At 36.3% G+C, this 16,100-nt stretch overlaps 1 pseudogene; it reads right to left on the bottom strand.

Moving 5' to 3' along the window:
* Positions 1 to 11,920: 11,920 nt before the first annotated feature.
* Positions 11,921 to 12,348, bottom strand: LOC121100477 (annotated as a pseudogene).
* Positions 12,349 to 16,100: the final 3,752 nt, after the last annotated feature.

The following is a 16,100-nucleotide window of genomic DNA, read 5'->3' as shown; positions in this document are numbered from 1 at the left end:
AACATGGTCTATTCTTGAGAATGTTCCATGGGCATTAGAATAGAATGAGTATTCTTTGGTTCTGGGGTGTAGTGTTCTATATATATCTATGAGGTCCAACTCGTCGAGTATGGCATTCAAAGCCTTTGATTCTTTGCTTAGTTTTTGCCAGGGTGTTCTGTCTATTTCTGAGAGTGGAGTGTTGAGGTCCCCTACTATTAATGTATTTTTATTTATATGTCTCTTTATTCTGGTTAAGAGTTGGCTTGTGTATCTTGCTGCTCCCCTGTTGGGGGCATATATATTTATAATTGTCATATCCACTTGTTGAATACTTCCCTTAAGAATAATATAGTGCCCTTCTGCATCTCTAACTATAGTCTGTAGTTTAAAATCCAATTTATCTGATATGAGAATTGCTACCCCAGCTTTCTTTTGAGGTCCATTTGCGTGAAAGATGGTACTCCATCCCCTTACTCTCAGTCTGAATGCATCTTTGGGTTCGAAATGAGTCTCTTGTAGACAGCAAATGGATGGGTCATTTCTTTTTATCCAATCTGCAACCCTGTGGCGTTTTATGGGATGGTTCAAACCATTTACATTAAGACTGATTACTGAGAGATATGATTTTAATGTTGCCATGTTGCCAGTAAAGTCTTTGTTTGTATTGGCTGTGACTTTCTGTTCTGTATCACTCTTGGGGCCTTTTTACTTTTATAGAACCCCCCGTAATATCTCCTGTAGGGCTGGTTTCGTGGTTACAAAATTGGTTAGTGACTGGCGATTCTGAAATGTCTTTATTTCTCCATCAATTCTGAATGACAGCCTTGCTGGATAAAGGATCCTTGGCTGCATGTTTTTCTCTGAAAGAGCTTTAAATATGCTCCCCCAACCCTTTCTCTCATTCCAGGTCTGTGTAGACAGGTCTGACGTAATTCTGATGCTTTTGCCTTGGTACGTGAGAAATTTCTTTGCCCTGGCCGCTTTCAATACTGTATCCTTGCATCTAATATTTGCGAATTGCACTATGACGTGACGTGGCGTAGGTTTGTCGTGGTTGAGCTTGGGAGGGGTCCTCTCTGCCTCTTGGACACGAATGTTTGTTTCCCTTGCTAGATTAGGGAAGTTTTCAGCTACAATTTGTTCAAATATCTCTTCTAGACCTCTGTTTTTCTCCACCCCCTCGGGGATGCCGATGATTCTAACATTGGATCGTTTCATTGAGTCAGTAATCTCCCGTAACCTACATTCGTGGGCGTGGATTTTTTTAAGACCATCTTCTATTTTCATTTTTTCCTCTATTAACCCATCCTCCAATTCACTAACCCGTTCCTCTGCTTCTGCGACCCTGGCCGTCAGAGCCTCTAGTTTTGCCTGCATTTGGCTCATAGAATTTTTAATTTCTGTCAGATTCGCTCTCATTTCTGTCCTTAGGGATTCTATATTCTCAGTAACCTTTTCGTTAATAGTTTTTTCAATTCTACTCATCATTTTGACCATCGTTACTCTGAATTCCATTTCTGATAATTTGGTTACATCCATATCCATTATTTCTGTGGCAGAGGCCACAGAATCACTGTCTTTTCTTTGCTGGGGGGGGCTTCTCCTTCTTGTCATTCTGATGAAGAGAGGTTGCGGGGTTTCCAGAGCCCAAATTATTGACTGGGTCCCAGGCCGTGCCCCTTGTTTTATAGGGATCTTAGGGATGTGGGCTTCTTCTTTAAAGATTTTATTTATTTATTTATGTGGCAGCCAACCAGCGAGAGAGGGAACAGAAGCAGGGGAGTGGGAGAGGAAGAAGCAGGCTCCCAGCGGAGGAGCCCGATGAGGGACTCCTTTCCGGAACGCCGGGATCACGCCCTAAGCCGAAGGCAGGCGCTCAATGACTGCGCCACCCAGGCGCCTGGGTTGTGGGCTTCTTGATTTTTTCAGCCTGCCTTCTGTGTTCTGGGGGAGGGGCCTGCCGCGCCGATACTCAGGCAACCCTGTTTGGTTAGAGTCTCCGTGTCCCCTGCGGGGTGGGGGTGGGGGGATGGGGATGGGCACTCTCTGAGCCGGTCTTTCCAGGCTTTTGTTCTCTGGCGGCTTTCCCTGGCGGTTTGCTGTGCCTCTTCTGAGAGTCAGAGCAGCAGCGGCCAAATTTCAGCCTCTGTCACGGAACAGAAGGATTGCGGCCCGTTCTCTACTAATGTTCTGGCCACTTTAACTCTATTACTGTTGGTGCTGCTCAACCCTGCAGCGTCCCGGGATGTGCGCCCCACACCCGGCGTCCCAGCCCTCACTTCCAGGGCCGGCGCGTCTCTGTCCTTTGTGTTTCTAATGCCGCCAGCCACCGGCCGCCCTGCGCGCTCCCGGGTCTCCCGGTCTCAGTCTATGCCCGGTGAGCACACCTCGATTCCGGAGTTCCGTGAAGCCTGGTGGCGCGCGCACCCGTTCAGGGTCTCAGTCCGCTCTCTCGCGGGTGCCGACCGCGAGATCGCCCGCTCCCCCCGTGCAGGTGGCTGCCGCTTCCCCGGGCCCACGCGGCGGCTCCCTCCCCCTTCCTTTTATCTTCCGATATCCGTGCACGGTTTGTTTCTCGCCTCCCCGTACCTCAATACTCAGCGCTGGAGATGTTCATTTGTAGAGATCCAGATGCATCATCCTGCGTCTCAGGCTGATTCCGTGGTTATTTAGGCTGGTCTGGTACCTATCCAGCTCGACTCAGGGGACCGGCTGAAAAAGGGGTCCCCTACTCCTCCGCCATCTTAACTCCCTCTCAATGATACTGGATTTTTCATTTCAATGTGTATGTTCATTGCTAGCATATATTAATATGATTTTTAAAGAATTAACAGATTTGGGAAACACCAGCAAGATAGTACACGAGGAAGCCTCAGGCCTTATTCTCCCCCAAAAGCATTAAATAAACAACTAGAGACTGGTGGAAATAACTTTGTAGGAGCTCTGGAAGTCTGTCAAAGACGTACAGCAACAAAAAAATGCCCAACCAAGAAAAAGCCATTCAAAATGGTGGGAACTTTTTTGAGATTTCTACTCAGACTTGCCTACACCATTCCCCATGATGGCTTGGCATGGTTTGGAGGAATTGAACTCTGCAGTGTATTAAAAGGATTATAAACCAAATGGGATTTATTCCTGGAATGGAAGGATGCCTCAGCATACTAAAATCAATCAGTATAATACAATAAATTAACAGAATGATGAAAAACAATAACAGAAATATCTGATCACCTGAATTGATTCTGGGAAAGCATTTGACAAAATTCAACACTCTTTCAGGATAAAAACAATTAACAAACTAACAATAGAAAAAAATTACATCAATACTATAAAGGTCATATTTGAAAAATCCTCAGCAAAAATCTTAGTTAATGGCAAAGGAATGAAATATTTTCCTGTAATCCTGTAATATCAGCAACAAGACAAGGATTACTTGCTTTTGCCACTTATATTCAACATAGTAATGGAAGGCCTAACCAGAGAGATTAGTCTAGAAAAATAAAGAAAATTCAAATTGGAAAGGGAAAAATGAACACTATCTCTTTATGCAGATGATATGGTCTTTTATGTAGAAAAGTATACAGACTACACATACATACCTGTTAGAATAAAAAAAAAAAAAGAGAGAGAGAATTCAGTAAAGTTACAGGATACAAAATCAACTTATAAAAAATCAGTTACATTTCTTTACATGAACTATGAAAAATATGAAAGTGACATTAAGAAAGCAATTCCATTTACAGTCACATCAAAAAAGAATAAAATACTCAGAAATGAATTTACCAGGAAGTAAACAACTTGTGTACAGAAAATAAATTGTTGCTGAAAGAAATTAAAGAAGACACCATCAAATGGAAAGGCATCCCATGTTCATTGATTGGTTGACTCAAATTCCTTAAGATGTCAATACTACCCAAAGAAATCCATGATTCAGTTGAATTACTATCAAAATCCCAATGGCATTTCTTGCAGAAAAAAACCCATCCTAAAGTTCATCTGAAATCTCAAGGGAACCTAAGTGGCTAAAATTACCTTGAATGAAAAAGAAAAACAAAGTTAGAGGTTTCACATTTCCTGATTTCAAAACCTCCTACAAAACTACAGTAGCATCATAGTACATAGTACTGACATAAAGACAGATATATATATAGATATAGATATATAGACTGACAGATATATAAGCATATCTCAATGTAATAGAATAGAAATCCCAGAAATAATTCCTCACATATGAGTTTAAACAATTTTGACAAGGTTGCTAAGATTATTCAGTGAAGAAAGAACAGTATTTTCAACAAATGATTTTGTGAAAACTGGATATTCACATGTAAGAGAATGAAGTTGGACCATTACCTTATATGATATACAAAAATTAATTCAAAATGGATCAAAGACCTAAATGAAAACACTAATACTGTAACAATCTTAGAAGAAAACACATGGGATACCTTCATGACATTAGATATGGTGATGATTTCTTGGAAATGACACCAAAAGCACAGGCAACAAAAATAAAAATAGATAAATTGGACTATGTTAAAAGTAAAAGCTTTTGTGCATAAAAGTACAGTATCAACAAAGTGAAAAGGAAGCCCATGGAAGGGAAAAAAATATCTGCAAATAATATATCTTATAAAGATTTATACCCAGAAAATAAAAAGAACTCCTATGACTAAAAACAAACACACACAAAAACAAACCCAAAACAAAAAACTAACCCCTCCAAAAACAAAAAAACTCCACAAATCTCATTTTAAAATGGGCAAAGCGGGCATCTGGGTAGCTCAGTTGGTTAAGCAGCTGCCTTCGGCTCAGGTCACGATCCCAGGGTCCTGGGATCGCGCCATGCATCGGGGCTCCTGGCTCAGGGGAGAGCCCGCTTCTCCTTCTCCTTCTGCTGCTCCCCCAGCTTGTGCACTTTCTCTCTCTGTCAAATAAACATTTTTTTTTTTTAAATGGGCAAAGGATTTGAATAGATGTTTCCACAAAGAAAATATATAAATGGCCAAAAGCACATGAAAAGATGCTCAAAATCACTAATCATTAGGGGAATACAAATCAAAAGAACAGATACCACTTAACATCCATTAGGATGGTTATTATTAAAACACAAAACAAAACACAGAAAATAAGTGTTGACTAGGATGTGGAGAAATTGCAACTTTTGTGTATCGTTGGATAGGAAGGTAAAATAGTACTGCTATTATGGAAAACAATATGGCAATTTCTCAAAAAGTTAAAGTTGAAGTTACCATGTGATTCAGCAATTCTACATCTGTGTATACCCCAAAGAATTGAAATCAGAGATTCAAACAGATATTTGTGTACCCATGTTTATAGCCGCCTTATTCACATTAGCCAAAAAAAAGGTGGAAGCAACCCAAGTTGCTTTCATTCGTTGATGGATGGAATGGATAAACAAAATATGTTATATACATGCAGTGGGATATCATTCAGGCTTAAAAAGGAAGAATTTTTGGCACATACTACAAATGGACAAACCTCAAAGAGATTATGTTGAGAGAAATAAGACAATCATAAAAGGACAAATTCTGTATGATTTTACTTGTGTGATGTATTACTCAGGGTTCTCCAGAGAAACAGGACGATGGCATATCCAGTAGGCTGGAGAGTCAGGGAAGAATTGATATTACAGCTCAAATCCCAAGGCAGTCTAAAGGTAGAATTCCCTCTCCCTTTTGGGACCTCAGTCTTTTTTCTCTTAAGGCTTTCGGTTGATTGGATGAGACACCCACTCATATTAGGAAGAGTAATCTACTTTACTCAAAGTCTAATAATTTAAATGTTAATCTCATTTTAAAAATACCTTCATACAAACATTTAAACTGTTGTTTGACCAAATATCTTGGTAGTATAGCCTAGCTATGTTGACACACAAAAATGAACTATTACAAGTTCATCTCTTACCAATTTGGCACCCCTATACATTTCTTTAAATAATACCTAATTTCCAGATAAAGACAATAACAAGGTCATACTTTCACCTAACATGGAACAGCAATCCTGTGTATAACCAAAACACACTAAGCCTTTCTCCAAAAGTGAATGAGAAGTGCTCGGGTGATTTTTCACTCTCCCTTAATGTCCTGTAATTTAAATGCTATGAAGTAAAAATATACTATTTATTTATATACTATAAAGTGTTCTTTACCTGGTGATATGACCTAAACCTTCATTCTGGAAGGGTACAGGCCGTTAGTAGTTCTGCTTGAATTGGGTTGCTCTATTTTGCCATTTACTTAAATCACAGGGCATAGTGATACTAAGAGAGAGCCGAAGGGATCTCCTGTACGTCTGTGTGTTCTTCCTTACCTCCATTGTGGAGTTGCAGTCCATGTTTCCAGTGTTAATCAACATCACACACCCCAGCCAGCATTAGTAACTCTCTTCTTTGCCTGTTGAGTCAGAGTTACGAGGAACCTGAAGTGACCAGGTAGCAGTCTTAACTTCCAGTTCAATGGAATTATTGTATTTGCTACTAGAAATAGCCCTCCATTTGGAGCTAAGACCGCTAGGCCAGCAGATCATAAGTCAATAAAACAGGAAGCAACATTTTTCCTAGGTGGTTCCTAGGGTAAGACATGTATGCCCCTTCCATTTCTACCCCCTTTTCCTGGACCTATAATTCTTGGATATTGGAGAAACAGTACTATATATTAGCAGCTTATTCAGAACATTTACCATATCCTGGAGAACATTGCCCCACCCTTGCAAGATATTTGCCATATATCTGGCATTATAATTGAACCTTCAACAGGCCATTCCAGTTTTATCGAGCCAGCTGCTTCAGGATGGTGGAGAGCATGATAAGACCGGAACAAGTTAATTTCATGAGCATGGGCCCTTTGCTGCACTTCATTCGCTCTGAACAGTTTCTTGATCCGAAGCACTGGATGAAATACCATAATAATGGATAAGGAATTCTGGAAGTCCACAGATAGTAGGTTTTGCAGAAGCCTTGTGTGCAGGAAATGCAAACCTGTATCAAGAGTAAATATTCAGTAAAAACAAAATGCTGCCCCTTCCATCATGGAAACAGTTCAATGTAATCAACCCGTTCAGCTTCTTGAACCTGTAGCTTTATGTCTCTTGTCAAAATGGGAAATTCTTAGCCATTATTTCTTCAAATACATTCATTTTTTTATCCCCACCATCTTTTTCTCTAATGGCATGAATGTTATATATATATAAAAATATGTGCTCATATATATTTACACATATATATACACATATATGTGTATATATATAAATATATATGTAACATTCATTTTATATATATTATACACACACACATATATATAACATATATGTATATGTATATATATATATGTCTGTGTTTTGTTGTTATAATTGCATGGGTTTCTAGTCTGTTTTTTTAAATTCAGTTTTCTCTCTTGCTCACATTGGTTGCTTTCTATTTTTCTGTGTTCCTGTTTATTGATTACTTCCTTTCATTTCTTTGCTGAAGCTTTCTGTTTTTATATTTGTTCCAAAGATGATCATAATTACTCATTGAAGCACTTTTATTGTGACTGCTTTAAAATAATGGTCATATAATTCTGCCATTACTGTCATCTTGAAGGCATCTATTGTCTGTTTGCATTCATTTTGAGATCTTCCTGTTTTTTGATATAACAGGTTATTTTTTACTGAAACCAGGACATTTTGGATATCATAAGATGGATCTTTTCTAAACTTTTTTATTTTAGCTAGTTATTTGACAGTTCACCAGGAGGAAGGGGAACACCACTTTGATACTTTCAGGTAGACATTAATGTCTAGATTCACTGCTTGGCCTCTGCTGTACTCAAGGCAGTAGGTCTTTTCATTGCCACTTGGCAGGAATGGGATTTCTGTCTTAGTATGTATTCTCCACTGATACCATATTGGGATTGTCCTTGTAATCTCTAAGTGATGGTAAAAGACCAGACTCTTACTGAGCTTTCTCTGACACCATCCTGGTGGGGGTGTTCAGGTATCTCATTATATCCTTGTGAGGATGGAAGTCTAAACTCATTTGGGCTTTGTTGGCATGGATGGTAGTGGGGCAACAGTTTTTTATGGTATTCAGCAGAGTATATTGTGTATTGTCTAAAAATTTTCTTCTTACAAAATTGCCCTTTTCTCTGTGGTTAGAAAGATCAGGCTTTTGTTGGAAATTTTTGTTTTTTTCTATGTCCACTGTCATTTCCAGGTTGCTGGCTTTCTTAGCTCCATGTCTGGGGTATATGAGGCAAAAAGAATATCCAAGGAACACACCATAGTGTTATCTTTCTTGTATCAAGATCCCTAGTTAATTGGTTTATTCTCTACACTTTTCAGAATATATGTTTGTTTTGTATGTAATATTCAGGATTTTTAGTTGTACTGGTGGGAAAAAAGAGGAAAGAGTGTCTACTTCATCTTTCCAGAAGTGGAGGTCCTCCAATCAGTTTGACCTTTTGCATTTAATGGCATCCTCAAGTATATAATAAATATTTCTTTGTAATTTCTTTATTTTCCTTGTGGTAATATGTTATATAGATAATACCGTTTTTCTTTAACAAGGGATAATCCTTATTTGCTAATATTAATATTAGATATTTCAAAATCATGATATACATGCTTAAATTTAACTCATTTTAACAAGTAGATTTTCATAAAATGACATTATTTTATATTTATTTGCACCAATGCAGCCAGCTTAACAATGGGAGTAATTAAACTCAAAATTTAATAATATATCATTAGTTTGTTTTATTAGTTATAATTGGACCAACTAAACATTTTTTTAGTTTAATTAATTTTATATTTGAGTTAATTATTAGGCCATTTTGGTTTTCAGAACTGTGCAGTCTGCCAGAAAAAAGAAACTATATATGTTTTAATGATGTAATTTTAGTTTTTCTCTTTTATGAGAGACCTTCTAGCTTTTATATGCAGCATGTAAAATAATAAAGACAAGGGCCACAAGAACAGACCAAAGCCTACTCACTGTCTGTATGGATATCAGTGACAATAAGATTACTACTGATCTATACTTATTTTCCAAACCCAAGAACTAACCTAGGAAAATTTTACTTACTGTCTTACTGTGCTCAACTTTGTCATAAAATCTAAGGTTTTCAAAGCAAAATTTTGTTGAAACATAGTCAGGACTTATATTACCAGTGATCGAGTTTCAGGAAGGGTAAAGGCTCTTTTAGAAGCCATATTCTATTTAAAAAGAGAAAAAAGAAGTATGTAAATACCATTAAAAAAGATCTGCTTAAAGAGGAAAATAAAGGGGGGGGGTGCCTGAAGAACATCAAAGTGATTGTAAAGCTCTGCTATACAGCTAGGTGTAGACTTTGGAGAACTCAGCTTTTAGCAGTTACATCTTGAATCAACAGCACTTATAAAGTGTTTGAACTTTGAAATTTTAAAGTTTTTTTTCTTTAAGTAATTTTTATGCCAAACATGGGGCTTGAACTCACAACCCCATGATCAAGAGGCAATTGCTCTACCAACTGAGCCAGTCAGGCACCCTTTAAACTTTTATGTTTTACTTTATTCTATTTTTAAGTATTTATTTATTTATTTAAGAGAGAGCGAGAGCCCACACGTGTGCATGGAAGGGGGGAAGGGCAGAGGAAGAAAGAGAATCTCCAGCAGATTCTCCACTGAGCGTGGAGCGGGACTCAAGGCTCAGTCTCATGACCCTGAGATCATGACCTGAGGTGAAATTAAGAGTGGGATGCTTAGCTGACTGAGCCACCCAGGTGCCCCAAACTTTTACATTTTAGAGATTTATTTATTGTTTTAGAGAGAGAGAGCTGGAGGGGAGGAGCAGAGGAAGAGGGAGAGAAAATCCAGGCAGACTCCATGCTGAGTATGGAGCCCAACTCCGAGCTCAATCCCCCGAACCTGAGACCATGACCTGAGTCCAAACCAAGAGTCAGACAGCCAGCAAACTCTGCCACCCAGGTGCCCCTGGAACTTTTACATTTTAAACAGCAATTGTATTGGTTCCATTTTTCTCCTGGTCTATGACCTGAAGACTCAACGGACCTTTAGATGCCCATTTTTTCTAAAAGAACTGTCTGAGATAATCATCTCCTTTGCATGCACAGTATCTGCTATGTAGTTAATGCTAAAGGTGTATGCTAGGAAAAATACGGATGAGAATGACATTGCATTCTTCTCATTGTTTTATTCCATTGCTGCTACACTCATCCATTTCTTAATTGATTATATTCCTCTTGAAGACATTTTAATGTCTTTCCATTACCTGTAGAACATCATTTAAATTAATTAATTTGTTATTCCAGGCCTTCCATTAGGTTAAAATATAGATTAAAATATATCTTCTGATTTTACTTTTACTGATTATCTATTTGTAATAATCACGTTGATGATGATGACAGTAATAATAATAATGTCCGGCCATATATAACATTTGTCAGACATTATTCTGAGCCCTTCACATGTATTAAAATTTTAATCCTCATTTAAATTTAATCCTTATTTAAATTTAATTTAATCCTCATTTAATTTAATCCCTATTCAAAGAGGCAGATACTATTATATTCACCTCTTTATACAAGAGGTAACTGAAACAAAGATTACTTAAATAACTTGCTCAGTCATAGAGATTTTTGGAGGAGGTCATAAAGAAAATGTGACCACCAGTTGACACACAAACTGGACCCTTGCATTTGGAGGCTCCCTATCTTTGGGATGTGTGTTCTGCTTGCCTTCCCCACTCCTAGAAGCTGCTCAATGTGTATGTCTTGAGATAGAAATGTGGTGTTGAGGCTATGCAGATATTAACTTTAATTAACTTTACTTAGAAAGTATAGTTAATTTTTGCATGATATTTATGAGAGGCCCTCAATGTTTTTTTCAACTGTCAAAAATATTTTTAGAACAATTATTAAAAGTCAAAACCATTAATAAATTGTGTTTTCATCAGGATTAGCTTTTGACTTGAATCTAGACTTGATTTTCTCCAGATGAGGTGAATTGCTTTTTCCATATAGATGCATGTTATAGTTTTTATTGAAATTTTTTAAATTCTCTTAATCTTCTCTTAAACAATATCCGTGATACTGGCAGTGGGAGAAGAATCTCTTTTTTATTGATACCTTCAGTTGCCAGGAAGAATTGGTCATACAGAGTTGAATGAATATATTTTGAATGAAATTAATTTAGTTATTTGCTATAGGACTTCAGTGAAGAGATTATCTGTGGGCTGCCTCAGGTTTCTAGAAAGTATTAAACTTCTCATGATAATTAATCTAATAATCACCAACAATAGAATGAAAGATTTCATCACAACCAATTATTAATTCCTTTTCCTTTTCACAACATTCATTCTGCCCACATTTATCAAAGGGCAACTATCAGATGATGTATCTCTTAACACTTTCTTAACCTAACAGTAATTACAAAATACAGGACAAAGTAAAAGGTAGGCCACAGTTGATGCTTCTAAACATGTCTTAGAATAATTATTAGAAAAATATCTACTTCTGAAACCATGAGAAAAAATTTAAGCAGAAACATGTTCATCATTTCAGATGTTTATTCTTATTTTTTGTGGATGAAAAGGACACAATTGTATTTCCTTATAATAAACTTTGTTCCTTTCCCATCTATTTCCTGAAAGAGTTTTTTATAATCTGTTCCATTTCTTAAAAATTGGATACAGTTTATAACCATCTGGGCCTGATATTTTCTTTGTGGGAATAACTTGATTATGACTTCTTTTTTTTAATATATAGCTATTCAGACATTCTATTTTCTTTAAGTTTGGTGAGCTGTGTTTACTAGGAATTGTCTGTTCTATTCAAGTTATTGAACTTACTTGCAAAAAGGTGTTCATAAAAGGTATTTTTCATTTTATCCTTTTTTTTCATTTTTACAGTTTTTATTTAAAGTCATATATAAGATTACTTTATTCCTGCATCTCCTCAATTGTTACTTCCTTACATTTTCCCTTTTCCTTTCCTACTTTGCCAGATGTTTCATGTTCAAGGATCATTTTGAAGTCTTTGTCCGGTTTTAGTCTAGTGATAACCACCTTGCTAGGGTGAATGTCCACGTGGACAGTCATGCCATCCACCTTCTCTTGCTGCACCTGTTCAGTGTAGATGATGTATTTCTTCCTGTAAACCTCGACTTCTTTGCCAATTTGCTGACCTTTGTAGTGTCCTCACACAGTCTACTTCATCATCCTTTCGTGTGGGCATGGATCAAACATTGTACTTCTATCTCAGCTCTTTGGAAAGAAAGGAAGACAATCTTCCTGCGAATGTGGGAAGACTTAAATGTCTTTTACAGTTCTTTCTCTCTGTTAGAAGTCACAAAGGGACTGAACTTCATTTTGGCTGCTGGCACTTCAGTGATGGCCGCAAAAGGGAAGAGCTCACTTTATCCTTTTAATGTCTGTAAGGTCCATGGTAATATCTATCCCCTCTTACATTTCCGATTTTCTCTTTTCTTTCTTTTTTTGCCGAGTCTCTAAGGGGTAATTTGATTTTGTTAAACTTTTCAAAGTACCAGAATTTTATTCTTCTACATTTCCTCCAACAGTTGGTATGGTCCATCTTTTTAATTTTATCCATACTAGTGAGTGGTAATAATTATATTGAACATTTTTTGTATTTTTGATTGCAGTCCATACATCTTAAAACAGCAAGTAATGTTTAATGAGAAGATAGTAGCAGTACACATTCATGTTGATTTAATTAGAAGAAATTATTTACAAAAAAATGGGAGGACAGATATTAAATACAGAAATAATATTTTTAAAAAAATTCTCAACAACGGAAGCAGTGAATTGTATTACTTAGAGAGAGGGAGAGAGAAGAGAGATGGAGAGAAAAACAGAGAGAAAGATTGGATATATTAATAATTTATTGCTTTGTTGAAGTGCTAAAGGGAGGCTGCCTAAATTATCTTGATATATTTGTGTATGTATATGTTAAAATATATTTTATTAATAATTGTATACATTTGCGTGACTAATTTACTATTTCTTATCTTCTTTTTGGAATATTTCACCTGTGAAACCTTGACTATAATGAGACTATGCTGACACTGTTATTTATTTTTTTAATTTCATTTCCAAATAGTTTCTTGTGCATCTTTTTCTTTATAAACTACTTCCCTAAAACCGTAAATTCATTTATTTCTAAAATATTCTATTTTCTGCAACTGAAATAAACTTCAGATGCTTGTAACTTGATACCAGTAGTTATTATTTTTAATATTGTTAATATTACAAGATATTAATGTTAATATTATAAGATATTAATGTTAATTATGATATTTATTTTTCTCTAGGCCAAGATTGATTTCAGCCCAGCTACTTTTCAAGTTTTACCTTAAAACAGGCCTTCTCAGGAACACTGACAACTGCATTCCATGGGGAGGTGAGGTAAGTCCCAGGAATTCATAAAATACAGCTTCATATCTGAACTGTGCTTCTGAGCCACTTGAAGAGGATGAGGAACTGATGGGCCATGTGCTTTGTTGATAGCAGGACTTACTTGGTTTCCTATTGTTCCCCACTGAGCTCTTAAATCTTATTTATTCTGAAGGACTGTGGAGAGGGATTAAGCCTGCCTGAAAGCAGCAGTGGTAAATCAGAGGGTAAAAATAGAAAAAATCATATATTCTTGCATTATTGGTGCTTGATATTTCCTGGAATATTGATTAATTGACTCTAATTTATTGACTAATGACTATATTTTCTTATGTCTTTAGTCCTTATGCCTTCATGATACATTTTCTCATTTGATTTCACTGTTCAGCTTCTAGGCTGTCCAGTGACCTAATTAAATCTTAGATAATAGGCTATTTTCTCCTTCCTCTAAAATGTAATTGTATATTGATAATAATAGTTCATCTGTTATCCTCTGAAGCAACACAGAATAAACCTACACTCCTATTCATGTAGAACATCTTAAATGATGTCAATGCAGTGATCAGATTGCCCTCTAGGTCTTCTTTTCAGACTAAATATGACCTGTTCCTTCAAATTTTCTTAACCCAGCATGATTTCCTACAATTGGGATCACCTTTTCTGAGAGTCTTCCACTTGGTCACTGTCCCTTCCAAAGTATATATGAAGGGTTCCCTCTTCTCCACATCCTCACTAATGTTTGTTATCTCTTATCTTTTTGATAATAGCCATCTCAGTAGGTGTGAGGTAATGTCTCATTGTGGTCAAAGGGTACAGACTTCCAGTTATAAAAGAATAAGTTCTGGGGATCTAATGCACAGAATGGTGATTATGGCTAACGTTACTAGATTATATACTTGAAACTTGCCAAGAGAGTAGATCTTAAACGTTCTTACCACAAAACACAGGTTGTATTATTTCACAATATGTGTCAATTATATCTCAAATAAAGCTGGGGAAATTTATATATGAACTACTCAAGAAATAGTTCAGGTAAGTTCTTTAGAATACCAGGTAAAAAGAATAGATTGGGGATACAGCACCACCACACAGTCAACATTTTAGAATTGAACAACCAGAAAAGATATTTAAGGACTGACACATTTGAAGGGCTTCCTGATTCTTAAAAGCATTGCATTTCTGAGAAAGGAAGCCACAGTAAGGATTATCAGTATCTGGGAATGCTCCATTAAGAAAGCAGGAGATGAACTAGAACTGGAAAGATGAGTAGGTTTTCATAATGACTTACAGTGGTATTTAGTAAAAAGGAAATATATTTCAGTTAAAATAATCCTACTCTATGTCCCTTCTGTTTGATGTTTGTACAAGTGAAAAGTGAGGAGAGCATGGATTGGCATGTGGCAGCACATCAGGTGCCAAACAAACACAACACACTGTGCTCTTGCACGGAATATGAAAAAATGCCTTCTACTTTCCATATGTGTAGAAATGTATTAAGTTATGGTCTACCTTCTTATACAATGTAATAAATTAAGTCCCACATTTTAAGTGTATACAAGTATATGCACACCTATATTTATACTTTCATGTATAGGTTTATATTTTTAATAAAATGATCAGCATGGTATTTCATGGGCTTGTATGAAATTTTATATGGGTTTTATAGTAGTTAAGTAATTAGTCAAATAAATCTTCCTCAAAATTATTGTATACTGTAAAGTTTCCTGTGATGTACAAAATAAAATGTCAGTCATCCTTGAATTTTCAAAGAATAGATGCAGCATACGCAATATATAAAAATGCTAGCACTTTACTAAAAAAAAAAAAAAATCAGTGAACCCAAGGAAACTTAATGATAAAATATAAAAATACTTTTTATTATTCTAGAATTAGGACAAAAGTGTCAAATACATAACATATCAGTTAAGTGATAAGGATCCTCTTAGGCTTATCATTTGAGAAACCTTTAAAGCAAGGAATGTGCTATGTATAATACAAGCAGTCATCTTTTGTCTACAGAGATGCTGAGTAATGTTCTTGAAAGGCTGAATTATTTACACAGAAACTATCAGGACAATCCAAGAAAATTCTTTAAATTATTTCAATGAATCAATCCTGGAGTTTATTTTGTTTGATACTGCTTGCAGCACATGGGGGATTTCATATCTCTGGAATATAAAGAAGCCTTTGGCATTTTCATCCTCTATTGCTACTTCATGTGTGCACACATTTCCAGAAGGAAAGTGCCAAAATCTAGTCAAATGGTTGAAAATGATGAGCAAGAGTGAAAGTACATGATCACCATCTCAAAGAGAGTCAGTCTCTTTCACACTGACATTTAGGCAGTCTGAACTTCAATATACTCCATGGGGAAAAAAAATGACAATTTCTTGATTGATGAGGAGTTGGTGATGTAGAAATAACTGTGGCAAGTTCTGGCCAATAAGTCCAATATATTTCTTTCACAGTTAATAAAATTTCAAAACCTGAGGTGTTGTAGTAAAGTGATCGTAGTATGGTTCTTGGAAGACAGGAAGAGCTTTAGTGAACATCCTTTAATATGTGTGTTTTCTTGTCAAAATTTTTTAAATAGTGTTTTTAATTTGTGTATGTTGCTGATAAGAAAAGTGCTAAATTTCTTCATCCTTTAATAGTATTGACTCATTCCCCCCTTACTACCATCCAGTAGTTAAATTTTAATGATCTA

The sequence above is a fragment of the Ursus maritimus genome, unplaced genomic scaffold (genome assembly GCF_017311325.1).
Source record: "Ursus maritimus isolate PB19 unplaced genomic scaffold, ASM1731132v1 scaffold_4, whole genome shotgun sequence".
NCBI classification, from domain to species: domain Eukaryota; kingdom Metazoa; phylum Chordata; class Mammalia; order Carnivora; family Ursidae; genus Ursus; species Ursus maritimus.
The sequence above is the reverse complement of the archived record's forward strand: the minus strand, read 5'-3'. Positions and strand labels throughout refer to the sequence as shown.